Source organism: Gobio gobio (genome assembly GCF_949357685.1).
Source record: "Gobio gobio genome assembly, chromosome: 3".
NCBI lineage: Eukaryota > Metazoa > Chordata > Actinopteri > Cypriniformes > Gobionidae > Gobio > Gobio gobio.
The window spans coordinates 34,568,245-34,583,026 of record NC_137099.1 but is presented as its reverse complement, the minus strand read 5'-3'; the positions used below and the strand labels follow the sequence as shown (position 1 = coordinate 34,583,026).

Here is a 14,782-nt window from a genome sequence, read left to right as displayed (position 1 = left end):
TTTAATCACAGATGGGCCACTCAGTTTTTCAAATGATAGTTATTTTATTATGATAATTATTCTATTACAAAACATACATAAAATGTTAAACTATAAATAAACTATATCAATATTCAGTTTTTTTTGTATTTGTTTGATTACAAACAATTTCAGTTTCTCAAATGTTCAAACGAATTTATTTTACAATGTAAGTTCATGAAGGAAATAATTAATCTGAAATAATGATTTAAATATTCCAATTGTGCTTAATACATCAGTCATCAGATAGCAAATGTGATCAATATTATTATCGTGGTTTCCCACAGTAAATTATATATTACTTATTTTAAGTGATTAGGAATCAACCTGAACTCAAAAACAGTGCTTATATCTGAGGTTTCTATAAACTATTGATAAATAAGTTATATATTTGTTGTTCAAATTGTTGGTAACACTTTACAATAAGTTGTCATTTGTTAACATTAGTTAATGCATTATAGTTAATGTGAACTAACCATGAGCAGTATATTTTTACAGCATCTAATAACCTTTGTTCATGTTAGTTAATAAAAATACAATTGTTCACGTTAGTTCACAGTGCATTAATGTTAACAAATATAGCTTTTTACAATAGTAAATGTTGAAATAAACATTATCTAAGATTAATAAATGATGTAGTATTGTTTATATTAACTAAAGTTTCCAAATGAAACCTTATTGTAAAGTGTTACCAAATTGTTATGTCTTTATGTTCAAATGCACAAGTACATTTGAAAATGTGGCATTTGATGCATTAAAGGGTGTTTGTGTGTTTAATTGTGGTGTCTTAAAACAAACTAGACCAGATTCAAAATGACTCGAGACTGATTTGGAGATTTATCATGTGTTTTTAGAAATAGTAAACCCATGATTTTAACAACAGCTTTAAAAGTTTGTGTCAGCAACATTAGACAGAATCAGTCAATGTTTAATTGAATTTAATAAATACAACTATTTGATAAATAAAATAACATGTTATTGAACAAAACATTAAAATATGCAGTTGTTAATTATACATTAAATTTCATACAAGTACAATGATTATTAAAGGTTCATAACAAAAGAAATATGTGGGTAGTCTTTGTAGTTTTGTGAAGCTGTATATGATTGTTATGAAAATAATTTATTATAGGTCTCAACATTTCCAGGTTTTTTAAGATTTACATGATCTAATTGAAAAGATGTGTTTATGTTTGCATCAAATTGTTGTTGGGTTTTTTTTCAATATAAAATCTTGTTTATTATTTGGAAGAAGTTGAAAAAATTCGGACCAACTTTTTCTTTACTTTTCGAAGAATTAGACATAATGCATGTAATTAAAAGATAAAATACTGTCATTATTTCATAAATAATTAAAGCTCTTACTCTTCAAATGAAGTGTTTCTGAGTAGAGAGGGAGTTTTCCGTTAAGTGCATTTTTGGCATTATATTTCTTCATTGAAACTGCATCGAGAGATACGGTACGGAGACAGCGCTACTACAGTCAGTGGAAGTGGGCCAAGCCACCCGACTGTGTGTGTGTGTGTGTATGTGTGTGTGTGTGTGTGTATGTGTGTGTGTGTGTAACCTGAGCTGAGCAGATCAGATGCCACACTGTGAACAGGACTTCAGTTCTGTCACCCTGTGTCATCTGATGCACAGGAATCCTGTCATAGAACACATGTTGAATGTAGGTATCATGATTAGAGCAGCAGATGAGTGTACAGAAAATGTTATTTTATATTGTTAACATGATATAACTGTTCAAATATGATGGTCGGTAATTGTTTTAGTTTATGCATTATGGTCATGGCAACAGTTTATATGATTATACTTTTTTTTATAGTTACACATTTTTGTATGTGGATTTAATTGTGGTTTATTCAAAATGAAATCAAAAATTACACTTTCTAATTTTTATGTTTCTTGTCTTATTGTGGCCAATAATTCATGTTTTCGGTTACACATTATTTGGTTACATTTTATTTTAAGGTGTCATTTTTACAGTGTAATTATATTTTTAAGTACTGAGTAATATTAATTAAATACATGTACTTACTTATAGGGTTTAGGATTAGGATTTGGTTTAGGGTTAGTTGCATTATGCATCATTTTCTGTTATTACTATGGCAAATACATGTAACATGTTACCTATTATTTTACAGTGTCCTTGTTACGTGATACATGTACTAGTAATAAAAATAAATTATGCTTCATTATTAACATGCAACTAATCTTAAACCAAAACCTAACCTTAAAGGAAGTACATTTTGTTCATTAATATTACTCAATACTTAAAGGTCCCATGGCATGGCATTTTTCTATTATTTTATAATGTTTCCTGAGGTGTACTTATATTGTTAGTATGATTTTTACATCATAAAATATAATAATTTAGAAATAAAAGGCATTTTTTCTATACTGCTGTTTGCCCTGTGGCTGAATGCCCTGCTTCAAGAGGCGTGTCTGCTGTGAGACTTCAGTAAAAACGCCCACTGTTGTGATTGGCTGACATCTTTGCATTTTATATGAGCGGAGGGGGCGTGGCTTAACGAGGTCTACGAGGCACAAGCAGGCACGAGCTGCTGCCAGAGAGACAGATGGACCGGAGTTCACTTCACATCGGTTCTGTCAGTCTCAGTTCAGTGAACTGTTTTACTTACAGCATATACTTCAGGTTATTAGTCTATTTCTAGTCTAAAAAGAACCGGTTCAAAAGAAAGATCGTTCGCGAACCGGACATCACTAATGTACCAGAGACTGAGCTCAGCGATTGCTAACAAAGTTATTTATAGTAACTACTGAGTTATGAGAGCGCTGTCAGTCAGCGCGAGTTTATTGTGTTTGTATTTGAGAGTTCTGAATAAACACGAGTCCCAGTCACGCCGAGTCCGTCTTCATCATTATTACCAACTTTGTAACACATGCAAAGTACCATTACAGCTGTCGAGATGAACGAGTTATGAGTAAGTGTTGATAATACCATTATTTTTAGATGTTCCTATCATATGGAAAGCGTCAGTGACGCGCATTGAGTACACAGCGCAAACAAAGACACAACAGCAGTAATCGAATGTAATCCAGTTAATTGTGGGAATAGCTGGCTAGCCTAGCCCAGATACCCTCACGCTTACCCCCCTTCTGCTTAATCTCGTGCCGCGTAATGCGCCTCTGCTGTGGGCCAGATGCAGTACTGGGGGTCGGGGATGTTGGAGGCCGACTGGCCAGTGCAGCCCGAGCCTCGGCGTGTGTGAGGTTTATCTCTAAAGATGTAACGACTGTATGCACATTGTAGAACCGATAGACGCGACGAGGACGTACAAAAACACTGACTCACAAGATAGAAAACACGAAAACACCGTTCTGTCGGGAGAGAGAGAAGCCGCAGCGTGTGCACGAATAATAAATAATTAGCTACACATAAGAAATCACTGATCACAGATCAGAAGGAACTGAAAAAAGACTTCTGTTTTCATTTGTACATCCAAACACTGAGAAACTGCCAGCGTTCACTCGTTCACAAGCAATGATGCAATGATCTCTCGACTCTCGAGCGTTTGCATGGGCGTGCCAGATTCTCTGCGCGGAGGAAAGGGAGGAAACCGTTCCTGCTTGGACATCAAACCAGGAGACTTCAGGATTGGCTCGTCTGGCCTGTCATTTTCTCAAAGGCAGAGAGAGACAGCCAGAACTCGGGTTTACACCGATCAACATTTCTATCCACTTGGGGACAATATTCAGGCTAGGGGAACTCATATTAATGTTGAAAAACCTCATAAAATGAAAATGTCATGCCATGGGACCTTTAATGTATTATTACACTGTAACAAGGACACTTAAATAAAGTGTAATCATTTTCTTTCCTTCTAATCTTTTTCTTGTTACTTTTGTTAACAACATTAACAAAATGGTTAATGAACATACCTTGTTCTTCTTCTTCCTCTGCAACAACTACATTTTCAGAGTAATTGTGGTATTCATTTGAACACTCCTGATATTGATTCTTAAAATCCCTAGATCGATCTTTTACTCTGACTGCTTTGAGTGGCTGTGTGGGTAACGTATTCGTGCAGCGCTTCCCATCTACATGACTCACTCGAGAGCATAGTTTGGACCCTGTTGGCAAATTTTTTAATGAATATTTTTAGAATTAGAAGATTCCCTGTGTTTCCCACACTGCTTTTATGCAGCAGCACCCCATCGCTGACAAATCTAGAATTTTCTCTTATGAGCTGGGATAATTTACAGCATTAGCAGAGAGGGAATTTATTTCATATGTAAAAGCAAAATGGACAGTGTAACTGAAATATAGCAAATAAATCCAAATAAAATCTAGAAATCTGTATTAAAGGTCCCATGGCATGGCATTTTTCTATTATTTTATAGTGTTTCCTGAGGTGTACTTATATTGTTAGTATGATTTTTACATCATAAAATGTCATAATTTAGAAATAAAAGGCATTTTTTCTATACTGCTGTTTGCCCTGTGGCTGACTGCCCTGCTTCAAGAGGCGTGTCTGCTGTGAGACTTCAGGAAAAACGCCCACTGTTGTGATTGGCTGACATCTTTGCATTTTAAATGAGCGGAGGGGGCGTGGTTTAACGAGGCACGAGCAGGCACGAGTCTGCCAGAGACAGATGGACCTGTGTTCACTTCACATCAGTTCTCTCAGCATGTCTCAGTTCAGGGTGAACTGTTGTAGTTACTAGAATATACTTCAGGTTATTAGTTTATTTCTAGTCAGAGGGGCTGTCACTCATGTCAGAAAGTTAGTAAATTATGGATCAGCGCTGACTCGAGACGCGAACCGTTTAGAACGATTCAGTCCGATTTGGTGAACTGGTTCGGTTCACTAAAAAGAACCGATTCAAAAGAATGATTCGTTCGCGAACAGGACATCACGGAGACGGAGCGATTGCTAACAAAGTTATTTATAGTAACTACTGAGTTATGAGAGCGCTGTCTGTCAGCGCGAGTTTATTGTGTTTGTATCTGAGAGTTCTGAATAAACACGAGTCCCAGTCACACCGAGTCCTCTTCATCATTATTCTACCAACTTTGTAACACATGCAATGTACCATTACAGCGAGATGAACGAGTTAGTAAGTTTGATTAAAGCATTATTTCTAGATATGTTCCAATCATATGAATAGCGTCAGTGATGCGCATTGAGTAACTTACACAGCGCAAACAAAGACACAACAGCAGTAATCGAATGTAATCCAGTTTATTGTGGGGAAAGCTGGCTAGCCTAGCCCAGATACCCTCACGCTTACCCCCCTTCTGCTTAATCTCACGCCGCGTTTGGTGCCTCCGCTGTGGGCCAGATGCAGTACTGGGGGTCGGGGATGTTGAAGGCCGAGCTTCGGCGTGTGTGAGGTTTATCTCTAAAGATGTTACTGCTGATGTTAAACAGAAAAGACTGTATGCACATTTTAGAACAGATAGACGCGACGAGGACGTACAAAACACTGACTCACAAGATAGAAAACACGAAAACACCGTTCTGTCTGGAGAGAGAGAAGCCGCAGCGTGTGCACGAATAATACATAATTAGCTACACATCAGAAATCAATGATCACAGATCAGAAGGAACTGAAGAAAGACTTCTGTTTTCATTTGTACATCCAAACACTGAGAAACTGCCAGTGTTCACTCGTTCACAAGTAACGTTAATGATCTCTCCAGCGTTTGCATGGGCGTGCCAGATTCTCTGGGCGGAGGAAAGGGAGGAAACCGTTCCTGCTTGGACGTCAAACCAGGAGGCTTCAGGATTGGCTCGTCTGGCCTGTCATTTTCTCAAAGGCAGAGAGAGACAGCCAGAACTCGGGTTTACACCGATCAACATTTCTATCCACTTGGGGACAATATTCAGGCTAGGGGAACTCATATTAATGTTGAAATACCTCATAAAATGAAAATTTCATGCCATGGGACCTTTAATACATACCCCTGCTGCTGATGTCACTTGGGCTGCATGGGCAAATAATTTGAACTAATAGCAGTTTAGGCACCCCACATTCAATCTGGCTCCGTTCTGGTGTGGTATGCCCAGTTTTCATGATTCTTTCAATTCCAGAGATGCTGTCTTAACCCTGTAATACAATGATGAGTGAGAGATGTATAAATCAACCACAACAGCCTGGTATATCATATTTGATATTCACATTTTAACATGATTTTTTTCTCTAAAACATGGATAATCAAGTAAGCTAATTTCTGGAAGTGTCCATGTTTGAACTTTTACAACCATATAAAATGTATTCTTACGTTTACTTTATAAAAATTATTAAAGATTTCACAGCAAAATTAGATGTGAACACACCTTAAGGGTGCGTGTGGATGTAATAAAGCGAAACAAAGGAGTGGAGAAACAAACACTTTATTTACCATAGTAACATTATTTACCATAGTAACAGTAAATTATGCATAATTACATACAACTAAACCAAACCCTAACCTTATAGTAAAAGTACATGTAGTTAATTGATAATACTCAGTACTTAAATATATAATTACATTGGAACAATGACACCTTAAAATAAACTGTAACCAAAAACCGTCTATAAAAAATTTCAAACAGAAATCTCAGAAGATCGCAGGAGAATGACTTAACAAAACCACATTAATATTGACAATACCGGACAAAGAAACTAAACAAGGGTTTAAATACACAGGGTTAGAGTTAGGGACCATAACCAGAAACATGTGCATAACTCAATCAAAAACCAAGAAACCAAGAGAAACAAAACTAGCATGTTCCAGGTTTTTCAGCAAAGTGTTAAGTTGTTTTTTTTTTCCTGTTGAATATCCTGTTTAATTAATAAACAATGTGTCATAACATGAAAGTTAAATGGCAATTAAAGCTGAGTTGTGTTCTTGCTTTGCCAGTACTCGTGATATGCCTAGACTCAGAGGACAGTAAATGAGCTTTGTTACACCAGTAGAGGATGTATGGGGGTATTTAGAGATTGCATGAATAACCCATTTCCATTCATTTCACTGTCTCTGTCCTTCTCGTTGCATGCATCCACTAACAGCACTTTTGACTGTTTTTAGATATTCTGCATGGTGGTGATGGTCCATCAGGTGTTCACAGTCTCTGTTTCTGTATCCGTGTCTCTTTCACTTTAAACACGCACATGCGCACACGCGCACACACTCACATGCATTGACTTGATCACGCTCAATGCCTTTGCCCCATACCTAGGCTGAGGCAATGCTGATGACTTAGGGATGGTGCAGGGGTTGCTATGGTAACCCCATAGCTGGAGAGTGTGGAGGTATAGGCAGGTCGGTTGGGCTTTTTTTATGGATGTGTGTGAGTGGAGTCTAAAGCAACACAATAGCCCGTTGAGACCAGCTCACAGGAGAGGGAATTTACTGGGAAAATTGTGATCTATAAGTACTGTGAGAAAGGTGGGGAAGCAGAAATAAAGACGTGCTGTGAAAGTGAAGAGGGGAACACTCCCTGTTTGCTTATGGGTGTCGGCTGGTCAACAGGTTAGGCAGCATGTTTAAGGCACACATAGAAGACGATTAATAAGCTTTATGCAAAATAAATAATAAAACTACTGCATGCATGAAAATTTGTTCATTTGTTTTGTGCACTAATGTAAAATTCTTATTATTACGGATTTAAATAGGAATATACATTAATATACAGCTTACAGCGCAAACTTTAGTTAATGTGTAATGTTGGTGTTAGAGCATAAATAATACCTGTAAAATTATAAAGCTCAAAGTTCAATGCCAAGCGAGATATTTTATTTAACAGAAGTTCCCTTTCAAAGCCTACAGCGAACGGCCGGTTTGGACTACATCCCTGTACATCCTGCTTTAATGACGTCAGTAGAACAGTTTGTTGACTAACCTCCGCCCACAAGAATACGCAAAAAAGGGGGCGTGGTCTTGTTGCTCCCGCGTGGAGAATAGGAAGTGTTGCGTTTGGTTGCGTTTGTAGTTTGTTTGTCGCCATGTCGTCGAGACGCTGTTATTTTCATCCCGGAGTCAAATCACCTTTGTTTGGCCTTCAGGGGCTGTAGTTTGAGCACATGCATCTCCCCATTATGGTAAGAGGCGTGATCTTTCCGGGCAACGTGCGCTAAGCTGCTGTCGAATCACAACACGGGAACCGCTGGCACAATCAGAACTCGTTACGTGTTTCTGAAGGAGGGACTTCATAGAATAAGGAAATCTTCGAGCCGTTTTTAGGACAGTGAAAACAGCAGTATACAGATAAGTAAATTGTGTGAAAAATACTGTTTTTTTTACACGCGAAACATGAACACGTTATATTTCACACTGTAAACACAATCAAAGCATCCAAAAAACAGGAAAAACGGGACCTTTAACAAGTGTAGGTCCATCAACAAACCCATGTGTATATTTCAAATGTATTGCGGTGCACATGTGGGAACTGTATCAATAAAGGTGCATGTTAGGCCAGCACTAGTTCCATCCTTTATCTTTACTCAAAGTAGTAAGAACGACAGACAATCTGCATTTGTATACGGTTTTCAGTTATAGTGTTTCCACAGCTGCTTAACAGAAGTATTTCGGTAAGACCATAATAACGTGAGTTAGCTGGAAACTTACACAATATAAAACACAAAACTACGTAATTTTGAACACCCGGTAGAAAATACATCAATAATTATTCATACTTACAGATTGTGATTCTGAGGAGCAAGCTGATCCAAATAAACTGGGTACTACTGGGTAAAATGATGTTTGAGGGCTGGTCAAGTTCGCCGGGGACCACGTACAACATAGGTATTTTCTAGTGACGTAGAACCGTCACGTAGTAGGATTCGAAAGACAAACAACTCGTATAGGCGGTTCTGAGTCGATTCTTTCTTTTGGGAGACAATGATTTTATTTATCGTTTATTTATCACTTTCGACTTTACATGATAGGGGCAATGATAGGGGGCACTTATTAAAAATTGTAAAAACTATTATTATTATTATTGTTTTTGTTATTACTTTGAGACTGTTATTACTTTTTATCAATAAAATGAAGTACTAATGAAATCTCAGAGCAGCTCTGGCGATGAAGCCCTCATATAATGAGATGGCAAAAAACACAACGAGCGTCAAGCGTGCTTGAGTATGTGTAGTAGACAAAACTGCGTCACACTTTCATGCAGAGAAACAGAACATGCAGACTTCAGATTTCAATAGCAATTTTGCTCAATTCCATGACATTCCATGTTATACAAAAAAATTTATTTTTACGACTGGATTCGTCTGCATTTTCTGTATCTTTTAAATGATAGGGCCTTACTGTTGAGCCAATCTTTTACAGAATAGCTCAAATAACTCATTTTTTCAAAGAGTTATCATTTGAAAAGTTCTAAAGTCTTTACAAAACAAACTCACTGAACACTTTCTGAAATAATGTAACGATAATATGACTCTCAGTGAACTGCAAGTCTTAGCTTTCAGTCATGTCTGACTCAAAATTAGGCAAGTTGTGTTTTGTGTTCTTTAAGGTTCACGAAACTTCCATTTCCACAAAAGACACTGCTATTGACTTTTTGTTCTGTTCTTATGATATTAAAACACAAAACAATAAATCAGAAATGTCAAACATTAAAATATATTATCAAAATAATATGATTACACACACACTAGGTCAGCTCTTTAGATGCTGAGCTACAGGATATGGATTCACACACTGGGTCAGAGGATGAGGATCAGGTTATGATGGAGATAATGCTTCTTCAGCCTCTTGTGAATCACGTGATAGTCAGTGATCTGATGGCATGGTTAGATCTATATCCGAGACTGATATTATTAAAACACATGAGCAGATTGTTAATTGGTCTCTAATTGCATCCATTGCGGCACATACTCTTACACAAATAGGGAAATCATACACAAACACATACAGTCTAATGTGGTTACATGTAGTCACCGGATGGTGTATGTGCTGGATTGTCTTTTTTTAAACCCTTCAGTAGGGTTGGAGTGAGCAGAGGATAGGTATATGTGCATTTGTTTGGGCGCGTGGAGGGATGGAGATGAGGGGTGGGAGGGTGGAGGGTGGGGGCTGGGGGGGGTGTAACCACACTTAATAGAGGCCTTGCTTGTGTCTTATAATCCCAGTGTCCTCAGATTAAAGGATGACGTGTCTGGTAGAGCGCTACATGGCTCAGACTTTGGCCACGTTGTGTCCTGCTGAGGGAATCCACCATGCATCAATTGCTTGCTTACGTTGGGTTTGACAAGGCAAGAATCTGGAACAAAGAGTGCTGACCACACAAATTGTTGAACTCCGTCTTTTTCATATTTAAGGAGGAATATTGGTGTCTGGTTCAGTACAGTGAATGAGTGGCTGCTCTGGACTGAGTCTGTGATTCCTGTAGCGATGAAGACCTAGAACACGGTGCCGCCTCTTCTGTGGTTTAGAGACAGTACTACCTGACTTAGAAAAGACAGCGAGAGTTGTTGGGTAAACACTTCTCTCATATGATATTTTCTAAAATGTTTTCGTCCTGTCAGTCTTCATGATCACCGGACCATCAGCGCCAAGTTGGATAAAGGTATTATATACACTACTGGTCAAAGTTTGGAATCATTACGTTTTTGTAAGGTTTTTTGAAAGAAGTCTCTTGTGCTCAACAAGGTTAAATTGATTTGATAAAAAATGCAGGAATAATACTGTGAACTATTATTATAATTTAAACTGTTTTGTATTTTAATACATTTTAAAATGTAATTTATTCTTGTGATGGCAAAGCTGAATTTTCAGCATAATTGCTCAAATCTTCAGTGACATATGATCCTTCAGAAATCTCATATGCTGAGTTGGTCAATATTCAAAACCATTTTTCTGCTTAATATTTTTGATACACTACCATTCAAAGGTTTGTGGTAAGTAAGGTTTAAAATGTATTCAACAACGATTCAATTGATTAAAAGTGACAGTAAAGACATTCATAATGTTACAAAAAATTATATTTCAAATAAATACTGTTCTTTTGAACTTTCTATTCATAATCCTAAACAAATGTATCATGTTTTTCATCAAAATATTAAGCAGTTCTCAACATTGATAATAATAAGAAATGTTTCACGTGACACTGAAGACTGGATTAATGATGCTGAAAAATCAGCTTTGCTATCACAGGAATAAATGATATATTTTTAATATATAATAATATAGAAAACAGCTATTTTAGGTTGTAAATATTCCACACTATTAAAGTTTTACTGTATTTTGATCATATATTAGCAGCCTTTGTGAGATCAAGAGAATTCTTTGGAAACATAAAAAAAATCCTACGATTCCAAACTTTTGACTGGTAGAGAAGGGTAACAATAGTTGTTCTCTTTTTTCCACACTGAGAATGTGTTTTAGAGTTTCTGTCTTCACTGTCTTGTTTTTAATAAGAGGATGTGGAACGGGAGACTCATACATATGCAAATCAGGCATGCTGAGTATATTTATGCATGAAAGTATGCCTCTCACATGTTGAAATATGGACGCGAGTCCTCCAACCTCATTTGCATCACATACATCTTAAATGTGTTGCAAGTGGGATATAATTGGAAGTGCATCCTTAGGAGTAGCTGCATATGACATTAAAAGGTATAGCTGAAATTCTAGAGCCCCAAAGTGTGTCTCTAACCAGGAGTGTTATCTTTGTGATTTTGTTTTTGCCTTTTTCTGCAGAATGATACTTTTATTAGTGTGGGCCTTTTTATTGGCAGAGTCCAGATTTAAATGTCTTTTTTCCTGGCAGGAGGCAGTGATTAGAGCCTCCTCTATAACTCCTTTCTCTCACTGTTGTTTTCTGTGTATCTCTTGTGCAAGTCTCACAGAATTTGTTGATGCATTGATGTTTTAGTATTCCTCTATGTTACCTGCTCTTATTGATATCTGTCAAATTTCTCCTAAAAACTGCAGAATGCTACACAGAACCCTTCATGCATTATTTAACATTGTTTGCACAAGTTAAGACCCCTCCATTGACAGCTATTTAATTACCACTTTCTAGACCCAGAAAGGTAGTAAAGACATTGTTAAAATAGTCCATGTGACTGGAGTGGTTCAACCTTAATTTTATGAAGCGACAAGAATACTTTTTGTGCCAGTTCCTGCGTCAGCATCACACGCATGCGTCGTGGTGCTCACGTGAACAGCACCGGCCAATGGTGAGCCGGTGTTCTGACGTAGAACTCTGAAGCACTTTATGTGCAAGCAATTTTGACAACACTAGTTCAAAGTGTACAGTCCCTGGAATTAAAACCCATGAACTTTGCATTATGCTCTCCAATATCGTGCAGCTCTAAAATATAATATAATATAAGAATTTCTAACTAGAACTGAATTGCAATTTGTAACACCTGTCTCAGCTAGCCAAAAATCCTGCTGTGTTGTGTTTTAGAAATGGATAATGCATTGTGTGTACTCACTTTGTCAAGAATGCTAATTAATGCTGTTTACTCTTAAACACTAATTTCTGCTGTAGAGGGCATCAGAATGCTAATACACACAGCGCAACTCATAAATAATTGACTGAGCTATGCAGAATGCTAATGGATTAGCCACTAGGGGCAGCGGGATGCTGCTGTGTTAAAATAGCGCATGTTGAATGTTAATGTGGCAAGCGATGTCCAGGTGTACCTCTGGAATGCGAAGAGAGGAAGAGTTGTTCTATTTCTGGCTCTTTCACATTCAATAAAGAAACAGCACCAGGGGTTTCAGAATTAAAACCATGTCGTTGACAGTAAATGATGGTTTAAAGGCAACAATGCCGACACACCAATCTGCTTGACACATGCAGACACTGGTGAAATCTTAAGTGGATCCAGGCAGCGTTTTTGCATAATTAAGTCATAAGACTGTAGCTCTGTTAGAAAAACCTAGTGAGCAGTATATCTGCCCACTGACTTCTAGTAAAGTGTCCTAACCATCATGGAACTTCATAAGTCAGTTTTCTGGAACTCTCTATAAGCAGGAGCTCCAAACAGGAAGCTTGAATTCAATTTGAAGTTAGCATGTTGCTAAACTAATGGGGATATTTTGTAATTATCATAAAAATACAGAACACACATAAATATTATAAAATAATCTATTTTTAATTACATTATATGAACTATACTTTTCCGTACAGAATGAAATCTAAGGTTATGTAATAAAGACATTTCTCTCGCTTTGTTCGCCATCTTGAATATTTTTCACAGAGATCGGTGCAGTGCACTCTGCGATCAAATACAAGGATACATGCAATGATGCCTTATAAAAATATTGTATCATTTTATTAATATTATACTCAATAATTTTAATGATACTGAATAAAAAAAAATACAAGCCAATAAAATAACCGCGCTTTTATTGAAAGTAACACTAAAATTAGGAAGAATATTATTTATATTAATTATTCTTTATTCAGTTAATTATACTTTATTCAGAATAAGATTTAACAGATGTATTTTTTGAAAATTTTTGCAAATAATGTATAGCAGATGCGAGCAGAGCGTACCGGGGATAAATGTTGGAGTTTTACCCTCTTTTCCATCACGCTTTTATATCGCTTATGAATGCTGTGCGGCTGGGCGCGTTTTACTTTTGCTTTCAAATTAGCGGCAATTCTGGGATGGCAATTGCTTGAATTATTGGTTCATTATTCTTACTGAAAAACATAACAACAAAACAGTACAATGACTTGCTTAAATATCCGCTTTCAAATCTTCTGCCATCATCTTGTCAGTCAGCTCGCCTCACTCTCGTCATGTGATAAATTAAATCTCCTGCTGCTGATTTGTGCTGCGACTCGCGTTCAGCTCACGCTGAATTGAGGAGATACGTTCAGCTCTTAATTATAGTGTCTGTTCTCTAACTAAACTAAATTATTTGTATTACTATAAAAAAAAAAACAATGGTGGAGGGCGGTGCCGTTGTGGGCAAGTGATGTATAATCTGTGTGTGGCTGAACACTGCATAACACCTGTAACACAATCGCAGCAAGCCTACTACATAGAAATTTCATGTTGGTGCATTATTTGAACAGACTTTGCTTTTCTGTGGATCATGAGCGTTACATGACTGAAGCGTTTGCATGGGCTGAGTGACTGAGAATGCGCACGGGCATAGAGCGTAATATTGTCACACCGTGCAGTGATAACAGCTAGAGCAAGAGTGAAACCTGAGCGCTGAACACTGAGGGGTGGGGCGGCATATTTTTTCTGCTCATATTTTTGGCTCATATTTTTTGCTTATTTTCTTGGCTGTTTTTCTCTTTCGGCCAAAATCCATTAAAATACTAGTCTAGCAACTCTCGGTAGACCTGAGAGCTGGAAAAACCAAACTCTGCGTGCTACTCGTAAACAAAGAAGCTGACGAACAGCTGTCTTTTGAATCGGCTTTGTAGAGTTGGGGTACTCGGACTTGGACTCGGACTCGAGTCCGGACTCGAGTCCAATTTTGAATGAACTCGGACTTGTCACGCACTCGGTTGAATTTGTACTCGGACTTGACACGGACTTGGACATTTTGGACTCGGAAAATATCCCGAGTGCAGTCGAGTCCACGTCATGTGTAACAACAAAACCGGCAGAAAACTAAGATAAGAAATGAATGAACGCCTCCCCGCCTGTGATTTTACTGCACCACACCGGCAGGCAGCAGTAGCATCATCTTATGCTTGCAGACAATACACACATCACACGGATGCAATGCGTGGCTAGGAAAATGTCTTCAATGTCAGCAATAATTTGTTTTGCTTTTGAAAATCATAAAGAATTTATTTGCAAGAAATCCAGTAAAAAGAAG

At 37.4% G+C, this 14,782-nt stretch overlaps 1 protein-coding gene across 7 annotated transcripts in view; it reads left to right on the top strand.

Moving 5' to 3' along the window:
* The window catches only part of igf2bp2b (insulin-like growth factor 2 mRNA binding protein 2b), a 58,052-nt gene that overhangs the window by 2,659 nt on the left and 40,611 nt on the right, over positions 1–14,782 (top strand). The window contains exon 1 of one of the 7 annotated variants that reach the window (XM_079812669.1): positions 10,109–10,547. The exons of the other annotated variants lie outside the window; for them this stretch is intronic. The gene's annotated coding sequence lies outside the window, so the exon portion shown is untranslated. Of the gene's footprint in view, positions 1–10,108; positions 10,548–14,782 lie in introns of those variants that run through there. 7 annotated transcript variants of the gene reach the window in all.